The sequence below is a fragment of the Phyllobates terribilis genome, unplaced genomic scaffold (genome assembly GCF_046119375.1).
Source record: "Phyllobates terribilis strain yellow unplaced genomic scaffold, ASM4611937v1 Scaffold_4__5_contigs__length_816908805, whole genome shotgun sequence".
Classification (NCBI taxonomy): domain Eukaryota; kingdom Metazoa; phylum Chordata; class Amphibia; order Anura; family Dendrobatidae; genus Phyllobates; species Phyllobates terribilis.
Genome location: NW_027362764.1, coordinates 358293606 through 358310830, shown reverse-complemented (window position 1 = coordinate 358310830; position 17225 = coordinate 358293606). Strand labels below are relative to the sequence as shown.

Here is a 17225-nt window from a genome sequence, read left to right as displayed (position 1 = left end):
GAAATAATCCTGACTACTGGGTTGCCACACTGTTAGATCCCCGGTACAAAAGTAAATTTGCCGAAATTATTCCTGCCATAGAAAGGGATGCACGCATGCAGGAGTATCAGCAGAGACTGTTGCAGAATCTTACATGTGCTTTTCCACAAAACACCAGTGGTGCACGTAGTGAATCTCACAGTTCCAACTTGCCAACCGTGGGACCGTCAAGTGTTCAGCACTCAAACCGTAACAGAACCACAGTATCTGCTGGTAACATCAATTTTGCGGAATCATTTCGCCACTTTTTTAGCCCATCCTTTGCAAGGCCACAGGAGACAAGAAGTCTGACACATAGTCAACGCCTAGAGACGATGGTACAGGAGTATCTCCAAGTAAACATTGAAGCCATGACTGTGTCACTGGACCCTTGCTCTTTTTGGGCTTCCAATCTGGATAAATGTCCGGAGCTAGCCACTTACGCCTTGGAGATCTTGTCATGCCCCGCAGCCAGCGTTCTGTCTGAACGTGTGTTCAGCGCTGCTGGTGGTGTGCTGACAGATAAGCGCACGCGGCTCTCCACTGATAATGTAGACAGACTCACGTTCATAAAGATGAACAAATCATGGATCCGAAACGACTTTTCTACCCCTGTGTCATCCTGGGGAGAGTAAAAGCTTGATGATTGGTTAAAATCACCCTACCAACCGTTTTAAGCTTTCAAATTACTAATCATGTTTATCTGTATCTTGGCTGGAAAATAATTTGGGCTTTGTAGCAGTGTGCAGCACTGATCCTATTAGGCCATCTATACTAAGCTCCACCAGATTTAAAATTAATAATAATTTTTAGCTGCATCTAGCCCGGAAAATAATTTTGGGGCTCCGAGATGCGCAAGACACATAAGTGCCTTCTTGCTGCACTACCTGCAACATGACCCTCATATTGTCAGAATTCGAAGTAATCATGACTACTGGGTTGCCACACTCTTAGATCCCCCAAGCTTTTCGATCAACCTTTTCATTTTAATAAAGACCAAAAAAATGGTCATTTTTGAAATTATAAGCATTAGCAGGTTATTAGAAACTGAAATCAAACAGTTTTCAACTCAAAACTTTATTCTAGGTGATGTTACATTTTCACATAGGACCCCTTGTTCGAAAGGAGCTTCTGAACTCTCTCGTCCATTGAATTTGTCAGGTTTTGGATGGTTTCTGCTTCAATTGTTTTGCATGAGGACAGAATACCCTCCCAGAGGTGTTGCTTAGATGTGAACTGCCTCCCGCCATCATAGACACTCCTTTTGATGATGCTCCAGAGGTTCTGAATGGGGTAGAGGTCAGGGGAGCATGGGAGTCGCACCATAAGTTTGTCCCCCTTTATGCCCATATCAGCCAGAGATGCAGATGTTTTATGTGCAGCATGAGATGGTGCATTATCATGCAAAAAAAATGATCTTGCTGTGAAATACACGGTTCTTCTTCTTGAACCATGGCAGGAAGTGCTGTTTGAGAAAATCCACATACATTATGGAGTTCATCTTTAGCGCCTTCAGGGATCCTAAAGGGGCCGACAATCTCTCTCCCCATGATTCCAGCCCAAAACATTACTCCACCTCCTCCTTGTTGGCGCTGTAGCCGTGTTTGCGTGGGGTGTCCATCAACCAGCCATCCTCCACTCCATCCATCTGGACCATCGAGCGCTGCACGGCACTCATCCGTGAACAAAACAGTTTTGAAATCAGTCTTCATGTAATGTTTAGCCCACTGGAGCCGTTTCTGCTTGTGTGAAGTGGATAGAGGAGGTCGACAGGGTGGCGTATGCACAGCTGCAAACCTCTGAAGGACCCTGCATCTTGTTGTTCGGGGGACGTTGGAGGCACCAGCAGCTTCAAAAACTTGTCTGCTGCTATGACAAGGCTTTTTTTGCCGCTGCTCTTTTAACCGGACGTAATTGCCTGTAGGAAAGAGTCCTCAATTTGCCCTTATCAGCACGCACACGTGTGTACTGTGAATCAGCTACTTACTTCTTGATTGCCAAGACACTTCATCCTGATCATCGCACAATGTTGATTGTAGTCATGCCTTGACCTAAACACTCCACAATTTGTTGCTTCTCAGCAGCCGACACATCCTTTTTCTTTCCCATTTTGGCAGAAAATGTAGGCTGCTTAATAATGTGAGACAGCCTTCTTAAGTAGTCTTGCCTTTCATTGGACACACCTGCCAAACTAATTAGCACAGGTGTCTGCAATTGCTTACAGTGATATAAAGAGCCCTGACACACATCACCATCAATGAGTTTAACTGACAAACAAACAAATTCTTCCCTTATCACTCCTAAACACTTTTTGCATAATAATTTGGAACACAGTGTACATGTGCTTTTCCACAAAACACCAGTGGTTCACGTAGTGAATCTTACAGTTCTAACTTGCCAACCGTGGTCTGTATGGAGTTGTTCAATAAAGGGCCCAAATTTAAGATCACATAGATGGGAGAGGTCTCTATGAATAGGAATTCCTAAGTATTTGATACCCTGTGAGGGCCAGGCAAAGGGAAAGTTGGACTGGATGGAATCCTATATGGATTTGGGGAGGGAGACATCGAGGGCCTCAGACTTCGCTGCATTGATTTTAAAATTTGACCATGTAACAAAGTGATCTATTTCAGCCATAATAGCATGGATGGATATATGTGATTGAGTGATATATACTAGGACATCATCAGCAAATAGAGAGCACTTGTACTCGGTGCCTCCCACCTCAATCCACCTAATATTGGGGTTATGGCGAATTGATGAGAGCAGGTGCTCCGTCACTAGGATGTATAAGAGAGGGGACAGAGGACATCCCTGCCTTGTCCCATTGGTGATTGTGAAAGGTGATGAAAATGTTCTGATGCACCTGCTGGGCCTTGGGACACCCGGAGCCGGACCCTTTTTGGTGGATGCTGGTGGTTGTAGTCTTCGTGGCGGCGACCCGGTTCCGTGGCTCAGGGTGGTCAAACCAGTGGCGGAACTATTTATGTGGTTTTGATGTTTAAATGTCCGACTACGCCACCCGTGGATTGCGGTCAGAGTGAACAGCCGCTGCAGGGCAGACCGCTGAGGCTGGTGTTGTGGGTGCAGCAGAGCGTAGCATAACTCCCCACGGGAGGAGTATAGCCTCAGGGCAGTGTATGCGGAGGATGGGGGTGATGGTGCAGGGCAGCAGCAGTAACGACACGGAGTCAGTGATGCAGTCCAGGGCCTTTACTCACAGTTCTTATTATCCAGACCACGTCTGCAGGTAACGGCTGCCCACGTCGTACTGTGCTCACCAGGTGAGGGGCTCAGACAACTCCCAGATAACTTTGGAGCGCTTCACAGGACCCCCTTTGTGTGTCCTTTGTCTGGCCTTTCTTACCAACCCTTCTGTCCGGCTGCCTCGGGCCTCCTCTTGGTAAATTTGGCGCCAGTTTCCCTGACCCTATGTGGTGCCTTCCTAGCGGGTGTAGCGAGGGGCTGCGCCACATAAAATGTCAGAGCCTCCGGTTTCTAGCTGAGGGTCGTTTCCTGCCTCCACTAGTTTCGGGGACCGGTCTCCCCCTTTGGCCTGACCCCTCCACGCAGGTGGATTCGGGCGTGCGGTGGCGACTCGCCCGTCCGCACCCCTGGGATCCCTTCGTTCCTCGTTCCTGGAGCCTTCTCCGCTCCTCTTCCTTCCTTCTCCCTCTTCCAGGCCTGGGCCTCTGTTACTAGGCCCGCCTCCGGAGCAGAGCTCATTCAGAGCCCCTGCTCCCTGCCACTTCTGCTCAGACTTCTCTGCACTGAACTAAGATGGTGCCCACCTTTTATACTCCCTTCTCAATGCACCCAGGAACTGCTTCCTCCCTGCTCCTGCACTACAGGGTTCCCCTTCCTCAGTGTTCCCTCCCCCCACTCCAGCCAGGGACAGGGACTGTCGTGCCCATCTCAGAGGCATATTGGTCGCCCTGCCCCACGGCAATGTGGTGTAATGCATGCAGGTGTCGGGTCCTGATCCACACTCCATCCTTACCTGAGAGTGAGAGATCACACCTCTGGGTGAGGTGCAATACCTCTGTAGCAACCGAGCCCTCAGGGTGCTACAGTTCCATTTATCTTCAGCCTAGGTGACGTATTGTGATACAGGGCCGTGATTTTGGCTATAAAAGGGTCCCCTAGACCCCTACCCCAAGCTTTTTAAGAGAATCATATATGGCGTGCCAGGAGACTCTATGGAATGCTTTCTCAGCATCCAACGAGAGTATCTAATTACAAATTTTTAACTGCATCTAGCCCAGGAAATACTTTGTGCCTAGCAGCAGTGTCTGCTAGTCAGCGGATTATCCCGGCTGTTAAGCAAGCTACACCACCTGTAGTTTGGACACTTAATTTTTTCAAAGGAAATGCTTCGGGACCACGGGATACTCAGTGAAGAGCATCAGGAGGCACCCCAAGTGATAGGGACTGGGACTGGCAGTAGGATGCCTTGCGGTGGACAGCCGAGCTCGATCCTTATAAAAGCTTTTTAACTGCAGCAGCTTTAGTGGATGCTACTGGAGCTGGAATTACGCACGCGGCTGCTGGCATGAGACTTGCCCTCCAATAGATCCTTGTAAATAGATTTAAAGTGTATTCATTCAAATTAGAGAGACAATTTAAATTAAAAAGCTTAGAGCTGCCTCCACCACAGGGGGGCTCGCTCGACCCACCAGCGAACAGGCACCAGTATTGGGAGAGGGGGGCTGGCCGTCAGGGTTCACCGCGGCTCTGGCACAAACCCGGCGACATGGAGGTGGCACGGGCAGGAGCGGACTGAACGTGTCGGCTTCTCACTTTTTGTATTTTAGAAGGGCATGACATGCCTATATTTGTGTCTCCCCCTCCTTTTACTCCTCCACCTCTTTTCTTTTCGCATGACTATATGTACTTGTCACTTTTCCATGTGTTAGTTGTCTTCTGAGCAGTTTGTCAGCTTTTGGACACCTTTGAAGGTGTTTTCTATGTGTTTCTATGTGTTTTTGTTTGCCTGCCATTGGTTTTAACGGTGTTCGAAGGTGTTTTCGAACAGTTCGGCGAACACACGGGTGTTCGACGAACCGAACCGAACTCGAACACTACGGGGGTGGCTCAGCACTAGTCTCCACACCTCCAGCCATAGACGCTGAATGAGACACTTGGTCTCCATTTTATACACACGCCCTGGGAGTGGGGATATGTGAGCAGCCAATCCCCCCCCCCCCCATCTCTTATGACTGCTCGAAAAAAAATAGCCCTGATACACCTAATTAACTCTCTCAGCACTGCTTGTGATCAAGCGTGGTTTTCTGGTTTTACATCACTGAAGTTGCCAACCTTAGCGATGCATATCTCCCCTCAAGGACATGTCCTGTGGCCATTTTACATACCCCCCCCCCCCCTGCCCAAAGTCGGGGGGCTTGTCACCTCTGCTAACATACAGTGGACCCTCAACAATGCGTCAGCATTGCCATGCAGTTTCCCAGGCCTATGCTCTACATGGAAACTAAATTCCTGGAGGGCTAGGAATTACCTGGTCACTCGGGCATTGTTCCCCTTCTCTCTCATCCACCTTAGTGGGGCATGGTCTGACACCAGCATGAACTTCCTGCCTAAGAGGTAGTATTTCAGGGTGTCCAACGCCCACTTGATGGCCAAACATTCCTTCTCCACTATGGAGTAATTCTTCTCACAAGATGTCAGCTTTCGGCTTAAATACATTATGGGGCGCTCCTCCCCATTCACCTCTTGTGATTGGACAAGCCCCAGTCCAACATCTGACGCGTCCATCTGGACCACAAACTCCTTTGAGAAATCTGGCGCCACCAGCACTGGCTGTTTACACAGAGCCTGCTTCAGCTCCTGGAAAGCCGTCTCCGCTTCTGGAGACCACTTAGCCATAGCTGACTTTGTCCCTTTAAGGAGGTCTGTCAGAGGGGTGGCTATCATGGCAAAGTGAGGGATTAACCGGTGGTAGAAGCCCACGATGCCCAGGAAGGCTCTCACCTGTTTTTTTGAGAGAGAGGTTGTGGCCAACCCTGGATCGCTTCAATTTTATTAATTTGGGGCTTTCTCATGCCTCTGCCTACGACATTGCCCAAATATCTGACTTCCTCCATGCCCATGGCACATTCCTTCGGGTTTATTGAAAACCCCGCCTTCCGCAGAGCATCGAATATTGCCTGGACTTTACTCAGCCACTTTGACCTCTTCCACATTGGCTTCAGACTAAGCCACTAAACACGGAGCTTCCACGGGCTCCCTATCTTGCCATGGCTTGATTAAGTTGACTTGATGCACCTAGTAGGGCTTTCTCCTCCCTGGTTGGTGAATTTTATAATTTACTTCACCAACCTTTTCCACTACTTCATAGGGACCCTGCCACTTGGCCAGGAATTTGCTCTCCACTGTAGGCACCAGCACAAGTACCCGATCTCCAGGGTTGAAGTGTCTCACCCTCGCTGACCTATTGTACACCCTCGACTATGCCTCTTGCGCTTTGAGGAGGCATTCTTCACAATGGGCATTACTTCTGCAATCCTCTCTTGCATCTGTGCCACATGTTCAATTACACTCCTGTAGGCTGTAGTAGACTCTGCCTCCCATGTCTCCTTTGCTACGTCCAGGAGTCCACAGGGGTGTCGGCCATACAACAGCTTGAAAGGGGAGAATCCAGTAGAGGCCTGTGGGACCTCTCTGATGGATAACAGAAGGTATGGCAGTAGGCAGTCCCAGTCCCGGCCGTCTTTCTCTGCGACCTTCTTAAACACGGACTTCAAGGTTTTATTGAACCTCTCCACCAAGCCATCTGTCTGCGGGTGGTAAACTAAGGTCCTTAGTTGTGTGATTTGCAGGATCTTGCACAAGTTCCTCATCATCTTTGACATAAATGGAGTTCCTTGGTCCGTTAGAATATCTTTAGGCAACCCCGTCTTGGAAAAAATATGGACCAACTCCCGGGCTTTACACTTGGAGGAGTTTCGTAGGGGCACGGTCTCCAGATACCACGTAGCATAGTCCAGTACCACCAGGATGTACTGATGTCCTATGGCGGACTTGACCAGGGGTCCCACTAGATCCATTTCAATGCATTTAAACAGGATTTCAATGACAGGTAGAGGCACTAAAGAGCTACGAAAGTGAGCCACCAGGGAGGTCAGCTGACAGTTGGGACATGACCTGCAATACTTAACTATCTCTCTGTGACACCCGGGGCAGTAGAACCTCTGGAGGATCCTTTACTGGGTTTATTCTACTCCCAGATGTCCACCCAAGACATGTGCATGGGCCACATCTAGCACCCTGCGTCTGTACAGCCCTATTCCCCTCTGAGTTTGGTGACCCGATATAGTAACTCCCCATTTTCCCTCTTGATCAACACCATTAAGAACCATTACATTATTAAACGCCCCTTTTAGCGTGGGCAGTTCCAAAGTTTTCCCAAGACACCTTCAGTTCACGGATGTCAGCCTCTGGGGATGCTGTTTCATCCTCATCCCCAACCAGCACACAAAAAGTAAACCCCTCGGCTGCGACCTGTGATGAGGTTTCCTCAGGGGTGACTTGGTTGTTGCCCGGAGAACCCGGCTTCCTCCCATTCTCCCACAAGTCAGGGAAAAGTCCCTCCCTATTATAACCGGATGCAACAGGTCCTTGACTACACCGATATCATGGGACTTGGCGCCACAGTTTATGTCTATGACCACTCGGGCCACAGGGTATTCCTTAGCGTCCCCATGGATACAATGGACGCCGACCTTTTCCCCCTTAACCAGCTGATAAGGAACTGTGGCTTTCACTATGGTTACTAAACTCCCCGAGTCTAACAGAGCAGTCACTTGCATACCATTCACTGACAAGAGGCATGCCTGCAGTCCTTCGCCTGGTTGAGGGACAGCACTGCAGGCAGGATATGCAAATATGAACAACGCCGTCCTGCGCTGCAGTCCATTGGTTCAGTTGTCATGGGGCACCGGGTGGCTGTGTGACCTGGGGTATGACACCTACTACGTTATGGGGCGGGACCTTGGGCAGCAACTCAGACCCCTCCTGAGCTCTAGGACGCCCCCCAGGTGTGGCTCTAGCTCCACTATTTTGGGTGGCCGCCCCCTTTTGGGAACACCAGTATGGAGACGCTACGACCCCTTGTTTTCTCAAGGAACTCTCAACCGCCTGGTACCTTTCCACTAACTCCACCAAGTCATCGGCATTGCGGGGATCTCCCTGGGTAACCAAGGATTGCACCGACCTCAGAAGGGAATGTATGAACCTGTCCATGATAACTTTCTCAACCATTTGTGCTGGGGAGAAAGATTCAGGTTGCAACCACTTTTGGACCAGGTGTAGGAGATCGAACAACTGGGACCGGGGAGGTTTGTCATTGCAACAGGCCCAGTGGTGCACTCTTTGCACCTTGACAGTCAGAGTCACTCCCAAGCGCGCCAAAATCTAATTTTTCAACTTGTACTCCTTCGCATCCTGCAACGCCAGGTCGTAATAGGCCTTCTGTGGCCCCCCTGTTAAATATGGCGCCAGCGCCTCCGCCCACTTCTATGGACGCAATTTCTCCCGTTCTGCCACCCTCTCAAAGACCGTCAGGAATGCCTCGACATCATCACACGGGGTCATCTTTTGCAATGCCCTCCTTACTGTCTTCCTCACGTGAGAGTCATCACCTGGAGTAGGGGGTGGGGCGGTTGCCCTGCCATGGATCACCTCGGCCAGGAGCTCCATCTGCTGCTTGTGCTGTAGTTGTTGCATATGCTGCTGCTGTTGGTTAGCCTGCACCAGATGCTTAATCGGCTCCTCCATGCTGCTGGATTTCGCTGGCTGGCTGGCTGTTTTTAGGAAAAACAATTGTCATTTGGATTGTGAATGCAGAATTAAAAACCTGAAAATGTCAAAGAAGCGTCACATTAAATCAGCTGTATTTGAACATTTCACCATCACTCAAGATAGAAAACATTATGTCTGTCAGTGTATGACAAATGATCCAGACGAAAACAAATGCTGTGAAGCCAAGATCAGTGCATATTCAGGCAAAGATAAAAATGCTCCTACCAGAGCTTCTAATCTGAAGAGACATTTACAGCGCTTTCATCCAGAAGTACTGAAAGCAGTGGATGAGAGACTGCATCCAAACCAATGAACCAATGCACAGCTCTTCCAGCCAAACAAAGGAGCAGAGAACTTTGCAACCATCAGTTGCAAGATATTTTGTCAGTGACAAAGTTACTGTGACAATGACAGCAGATACATTTAAAAAACACATCATAGAGCTTGTTGTAAAGGATAATGTGCCTATTTCATTATTTTCACGACCAGCTTTTATGTGTCTCAATGGGGAAATGGCCCGCAAGCTTGGTGTGTCTCTGGAGAGAGAGAGAGTATTCGAAAATTAGTAATCGAAGAAGCTTTTAAACAAAAGGAAGAACTTAAAAAAAACTCTCAAGGGACGCTTTCTGATGATTAAAATGGATGCCTGCAAACGTCACACAGTGAACTATTTTGCCATCAATGTCCAATTTGTTTGTGACAAAAATGAAATAGTTACCAAGACATTGGCAGTAAAAGACACCAAAGCTCATCACACCAGTGAGTTTCTCCAGGTCTTGGTGGAAAAGGTTCTGCAAGACTATGAACTTAAAAAAGAGCAAGTTCTTTCTGTCGTAACTGACAATGATTCAAATATGATAAGTACTATTAAGCTAATGAATGAGAGTAATGATGGTGACCAGCAGCTAGAAGAACATTCTGGGTCCACAGACACAGAAATGTTTGAAATAGAGGAACACAGTATTGTAACTGAGGAGCAAACTGAAGTTGCTTCAGATGAACAGCAACATGATAGTTTAGATCTTGTTGAAACTGTGTCAATACGTTCTTTCATTCATCACATGCGCTGTGTTGTGCATACGCTACAGCTGGCTATAACAGACAGTCTGCAAGAAGGACATGCTGCTGCACTGATTGGCAAGGTGAGAAAATTGGCTACTGTTGCCAGAACCCCTAAAGTTGACTCAATTTTGAAGAGACGTGCTGGAAAAGGGGCAATTATTGATCAAGCCACACGATGGGGCAGTACTTACTTAATGATTCAGCGCTTGGTTGAACTGAAAACCTTTCTTCTAGACATGGCTAACCCTCAACTGACGCTAAATGAAAGTCAGTGGAATCAGGTGACTGAGCTAGAAAAATTGCTAGAGCACCCATTTACAGTGACTAAAAAATTACAAGCAGAGGACTTAACTCCAGGTATTTTCTTAAAGGAGTGGAAGAACCTGATGTTTCGCCTGTCTCAAAGAGGAGGGTTAATTGCAAGTGGCATTGCTACATCAATGAAACGGAGAGAGGAGCTACTATTACAAAATAACATTCTTTTGGCAGCTGTTTATGTAGACCCAATGCATCGGATTCTTCTAGATGATCAACAGCTAACTAAAGGAAAAGAAGCTCTGTTTGAAATAGCAGTAAGGATGAAAGGGTTGCAGAACAGTCAGGAGGAACAAGAAGAATTTTGTCGTCCTGCCACATCTTCACCCTCATCAACTGATGAAGAATTTAATTTCGAAAAATATTTGGATCACAAGGACCGTGCAAAGCGTTCCCGCATAGAAGAAGAGTCATCCCCATCAAAGAACACAGCCAGTACATTTCAGCAGAATTTTTCATGTGCACTAGAAGAAATTGAGAAATTTGACCGTTCATCAAAAATAACAGTGCAACAAGCGATTCCTCTGTATCCTGACATTGTCAGAGATGTTGCCCGAGTGGTTACTGCTTTGCCACCAACCCAAGTTAGTGTAGAGAGGTTCTCTGCTCTAAAAATAATTAGATCAGATTTGAGGGCATCCATGAAGGAGGATCTGACAGAGGCAATACTTTTTCTGAGGACAAATTTATAGATTTCTTCTTATTAACTGCATAACAGTGTTTATTGCATATTTACTTACAAGAGTTTAGAAAAGTTTATAAAAGTTATTTGCTATATTCTAATTGTATTCTAATAAATATAGTTTTTGCTCTAAGTGGTCTGATTACTTAAAGTTATATGAAAAAGTTAGGGCACCCCTATTTAATCTTAAGCTTAATGTTTTATAAAAATTGGTGTTTTTGCAACACCTGTTTCAGTTTGATATATGTAATAACTGTTGGACACAGTAATGTTTCTGCCTTGAAATTAGGTTTATTGTACTAACAGAAAATGTGCAATCTGCATTCAAACAAAATTTGACAGGTGCATAAGTATGGGCACCCTTATCATTTTCTTGTTTCAAATACTCCTACCTACTTTTTACTGACTTACTAAAGCACTTTTTTTGGTTTTGTAACCTCATTGAGCTTTGAACTTCATAGCCAGGTGTATGCAATCATGAGAAAAGCTACTTAACCCCTTAATAACATCTGACGTACTAATACGCGTCTGTGCCCTGGGACTTAAGAGCCAGACCCGTATTAGTACGTCATCGCGATCGCGCGCGCACACAGGCAGTACGGGCGCGATCGCCGCCGGGTGTCAGCTGATTGTCACAGCTGACACCTGGTACTATGTGCAGGGAGCGTTCCCAGCACATTAACCCCCGCGATGCTGCGATCGAAGTCGATCGCGGCATTGCGGGGGCAAGGGGAGGTGATCGCCGATACTCACCTCCTCTTCCGGCTTCCAGCGCAGTCTGCAAAGGCTTCCCGGGTGTTGCCATGACGACCCGATGTCGTCATGACAACATCCGGGTCACCAGAGAGCAGGAAGATTGCTTGGACATGCGCAGTGCATCTCCAAGCAATCTTCACACTGTGCACTTCTGACAGACTTCATGGCATAGGGAGGGTGCTCCAAAAAAAAATGTGCAAAAATATTATAAAAAAATAAAAAAAATAATACACCAAAAATAAAAATATAATGTACCCATCAATAAATATTATTATAAAAAAATTAAAAAAAACAATAAAAGTACACATATTTGGTATCGCCGCGTCCGGAACAACCTGACCTATAAAACTGTCCCACTAGTTAACCCCTTCAGTGAACACGGTAAAAAAAAAAAAAAAAAAAAAAAAAAAAAAAAACGAAGCAAAAAACAATGCTTTATCACCATACCGCCAAACAAAAAGTGGAATAACACGCGATCAAAAAGACGCATATAAACAAAAATGATACAGCTGAAAACGTAATCTCGTCCCGCAAAAAACAAGCCGCCATACAGCTCCATCAGCCGAAAAATAAAAAAGTTATAGCTCTCAGAATAAAGCGATACTAAAAAATATTTTTTTCTATAAAATAGCTTTTATTGTGTATAAGCGCCAAAACATAGAAAAATTATACAAATGTGGTACCGCTGTAAACGTACTGACCCGAAGAATAAAGCTACCTCATCAATTTTACCACACGCGGAACAGAATAAAAAAAAAAAAAAAAAAAAAAAATTCCTGAATTGTTGGTTTTTGTTTATTCTGCCTCCCAAAAATCGGAATAGAAAGCGATCAAAAAATGTCACGTGCCTGAAAATGGCACCAATAACAACGTCAAGTCATCCCGCAAAAAACGAGCCGTCACATGACTATCTGCCAAAATCTGGAAAAATTATAGCTCTCAAAATATGGCGATGCAAAAACTAGATTTTACAAAAAATGCGTCTTTTAGTGTGTGACAGCTGTCAGTCATAAAAACCCCATATGATTCTGGCATTGCTGTAATCACACCGACCCGAAGAATAAAGTCGTCTAATCACTTATACCGCACAAGGAACGGCGTCAAAAATAAACTCTTGGGTTAGGATTGGGCTAGGGTTGTGCTGGGGCTAGGGTTGTGCTGGGGCTAGGGTTGTGCTGGGGCTAGGGTTGTGCTGGGGCTAGGGTTGTGCTAGGGTTAGGGCTGGGGTTGTGATTTTTTTCAAAAGTAAGAAAAAAAGATGACGATATGGCGACTAGTGTTGAGAGCAAGTGCTCGCTACTTGAGTTTGCATCGGGTGCTCTGGTATGCATTGAGTATCGTGGGTATTTGAGTGACATGCTCGAGTCTCTGCCCCATATGCTTCACGGCCAAAAAACTTTACGGGGATTGCCTGCCATGCACGAGCGATCCCCGCATGTTTTTTTTTGGGTGTCTAATAACCGTGAAACATGCGGAGCAGGGACTCGAGCATGTCACTCAAGCACACGCTGTACATGGTGCATACCTGAGTACCCGATGCAAACTCAAGTAGCGAGCACTTGCGCTCAAGAATGACAACTTATTCAATATGATGACCTAATGTAAACAAATTCTGTGCCGTACCTCTGGGTTCAAAATGTTCACTATACACCTTAATAAAATCCTTGAGGGGTATAGTTTGGACACTTGTGGGGGAGCTCCACTGTTTAGGCACATCACGGGCTCTCCAAACGCGACATGGTGTCCGCTAACAAATTGAATGGAAAATCGGCTCAAATTGTTAGCGGACGCCATGTTGCGTTTGGAGAGCCCCTGTGTGCCCAAACATTGGAGCTCCCCCACAAGTGACCCCATTTTGGAAACTAGACCCCCCAAGGCACCTATCTAGATGCATATTGAGCACTTGGAATCCCCAGGTGCTTCACAAATTGATTCGTAAAAATGAAAAAGTGAAAAAAAAAAAACACTTTTTCATTTTTATGAATCAATTTGTGAAGCACCTGGGGGTTCCAAGTGCTCACTATGCATCTAGAAAGGTGCCTTGGGGGGTCTAGTTTCCAAAATAGGGTCACTTGTGGGGGAGCTCTAAAGTTTGGGCACAGAGGGGCTTTCCAAACGCAATGTGGTGTCCGCTAACAATTTGAGCCGATTTTCCATTCAATTTGTTAGCGGATACCATGTTGCATTTAGAGAGTCCCTGTGTGCCCAAACATTGGAGCTCCCCCACAAGTGACCCCATTTTGGAAACTAGACCCCCCAAGGCACCTATCTAGATGCATAGTGAGCAGTTGGAACCCCCAGGTGCTTCACAAATTGATTCGTAACAATGAAAAAGTGTTTTTTTTTTTCACTTTTTCATTTTTACGAATCAATTTGTGAAGCACCTGGGGGTTGCAACTGCTCACTATGCATCTAGATAGGTGCCTTGGGGGGTCTAGTTTCCAAATTGGGGTCACTTGTGGGGGAGCTCCAATGTTTGGGCACACAGGGGCTCTCTAAACGCAACATGGTGTCCGCTAATTATTCAAGCAAATTTTACAATCAAAAAGTCAAATGGCGCTCCTTCCCTTCCGAGCCCTACAGTGCGCCCAAACAGTGTTTTTTCCCCAAATATTGGGTATCTGCGTGCCCAGGGGAAATTGCACAACAAATTTTGCGGTCCATTTTTTCTTGTTACCCCTGTGAAAATAAAAAAAATTGGGTCTAAAGTAACATTTTTGTGAAAAAAGTTAAATGTTCATTTTTTTCTTCCACATTCAAAAAATTCCTATGAAGCACCTGAAGGGTTAATAAAGTTCTTGAATGTGGTTTTGAGCACCTTGAGGGGTGCAGTTTTTAGAATGGTGTCACTTTTGGGTATTTTCTGTCATAAAGACCTCTCAAAGTGACTTCAAATGTGATGTGGTCCCTAAAAAAATGGTTTTGTAAATTTTGTTGGAAAAATGAGAAATCGCTGGTCAACTTTTAACCCTTATAGCTCCCTAACAAAAAAAAATTTTGGTTCCAAAATTGTGCTGATGTAAAGTAGACATGTGGGAAATGTTATTTATTAACTCTTTTGTGTGACATATCGCTCTGATTTCAGGGCTTAAAAATTCAAATTTTGAAAATTGCAAAATTTTCAAAATTTTCGCCAAATTTCCGTTTTTTTCACAAATAAACGCAAGTGATATCGAAGAAATTTTTCCACAATCATGAAGTACAATATGTCACGAAAAAACAATCTCAGAATCAGGGGGATCCGTTGAAGCGTTCCAGAGTAATTACCTCATAAAGTGACAGTGGTCAGAATTGTAAAAATTGGCCCGGTCATTAACGTGCAAACCACCCGCGGGGCTTAAGGGGTTAAAGTGGCCACTTGCAAGTTGTTCACCTGTTTGAATCTCCTCTGAAGAGTGGCATCATGGGCTCCTCCAAAACAACTGTCAAATGATCTGAAAACAAAGATTATTCAACATAGTTGTTCAGGGAAAGGATACAAAAAGCTGTCTCAGATTTAACCTGTCAGTTTCCACTGTGAGGAACATAGTAAGGAAATGGAAGAACACAGGGACAGTTCTTGTTAAGGCCAGAAGTGGCAGGCCAAGAAAAACATCAGAAAGGCAGAGAAGAAGAATGGTGAGATCAGTCAAGGACAATCCTCAGACCACCTCCAGAGAGCTGCAGCATCAACTTGCTGCAGATGGTGTCACTGTGCATCGGTCAACTATACAACGCACTTTGCACAAGGAGAAGCTGTATGGGAGAGTGATGCGAAAGAAGCAGTTTCTGCAAGCACGCCACAAACAGTCAGCTGAGGTATGCAAAAGCACATTTGGAGATGCCAATTTCTTTTTGGAAGAAGGTCCTGTGGACTGATGAAACCAAGATTGAGTTGTTTGGTCATACAATAAGGCGTTATGCATGGCAGCAAAAAAACACAGCATTCCAAGAAAAACACTTGCTACCCACAGTAAAATTTGGTGAAGGTTCCATCATGCTTTGGGGCTGTGTGGCCAATGCCGGCACCGGGAATCTTGTTAAAGTTGAGGGATGCATGGATTCCACTCAGTATCAGGAGATTCTTGACAATAATGTTCAAGAACCAGTGACAAAGTTGAAGTTACGCAGGGGATGGATCTTTCAGCAAGACAATGATCCAAAACACTGCTCCAAATCTACTCAGGCATTCATGCAGAGGAACAATTACAATGTTCTGGAATGGCCATCCCAGTCCCCAGACCTGAATATCATTGAACATCTGTGGGATCATTTGAAGAGGGCTGTCCATGCTCGGCGACCATCAAACTTAACTGAACTGGAATTGTTTTGTAAAGAGGAATGGTCAAAAATACCTTCATCCAGGATCCAGGAACTCATTAAAAGCTACAGGAAGCGACTAGAGGCTGTTATTTTTGCAAAAGGAGGATCTACTAAATATTAATGTCACTTTTCTGGTGAGGTGCCCATACTTATGCACCTGTCAAATTTTGTTTGAATGCAGATTGCACATTTTCTGTTAGTACAATAAACCTCATTTCAAGCCAGAAACATTACTGTGTCCAACAGTTATCACATATATCAAACTGAAATAGCTGTTGCAAAAACACCAATTTTTATAAAACAATAAGCTTAAGATTAATAGGGGTGCCCAAACTTTTTCATATAACTGTATATGATGGTGAGAAACTGAATAAGCACGATGTTAATATTTTACAACAGTAAATTTATTGTTACGAATTGGCCATTTATGAAGCAGTCTGAGTCTGAGCCGGAGTTGGAACCTGATAAAATCCAGGAGTCTGAGTCGCAACTGTGGCTTACCGACTCCACAGCCCTGATGGCTATTAAAGGTAACATTCTCACCTGCGACCTGTTTGCTTCTAATCAGTGTGTGTGCATAAAAGCTGTGTGAGTTTCTGGGGTCCAGACAGACTCTTGCATCTTTCATCCAGCCACTGACGTTTCTGGATTGTGAGTCATGGGGAAAGCTAAAGAATTGTCAATAGATCTATGGGAAAAGGTAGTTGAACTGTATAACACAGGAAAGGGATAGAAAAAGATATCCAAGGAATTGATAATGCCAGTCAGCAGCGTTCAAACTGTGATTATCAAATGGAAAATCAGGGGCTCTGTAAAAACCAAACCAGGTCAGGTAGACCAACAAAAATTTCGGCCACAACTTCCAGGAAAATTCTTCTGGATGCAAAGAAAAACCAACAAATAACATCAGCTGAAATTCAGGACTCTCTGAAAACCAGCGGTATATTACATCCAGTATACTGGATAATATGTGATGGTATATGACATACTGTGATACAGACATCAGATGGTATGTACTGGATAATAAATAAAGGTATATATCAGAGGTGGGCAATTCATTTTCCCGAGGGGCCACATGAGAAAACGTGACGGATGTGGGTGCCTGAAACAGTAGGCTGAAATTAATTCTGCTCAATATTAATATTAACCCCTTTACAACCCAAGGTGGTTTGCATGTTAATGACCAGGCCAATTTTTTCAATTCTGACCACTGTCACTTTGAGGTAATTACTCTGGAACGCTTCAACGGATCCCCCTGATTCTGAGGTTGTTT

At 45.3% G+C, this 17225-nt stretch overlaps 1 protein-coding gene and 1 long non-coding RNA gene across 11 annotated transcripts in view; one reads left to right on the top strand and one right to left on the bottom strand.

Moving 5' to 3' along the window:
* CTNND2 (catenin delta 2) overlaps nt 1-17225 on the top strand; it is a 2090389-nt gene that overhangs the window by 79858 nt on the left and 1993306 nt on the right. The gene's annotated exons all lie outside the window — the stretch shown is intronic.
* Nucleotides 1-17225, bottom strand: part of LOC141265397 (uncharacterized) — a 71065-nt gene that overhangs the window by 23424 nt on the left and 30416 nt on the right. The window contains exon 2 of the long non-coding RNA XR_012320088.1: nt 8676-8837. This is a non-coding gene — a long non-coding RNA (uncharacterized lncRNA). The remainder of the gene's footprint in view (nt 1-8675; nt 8838-17225) is intronic.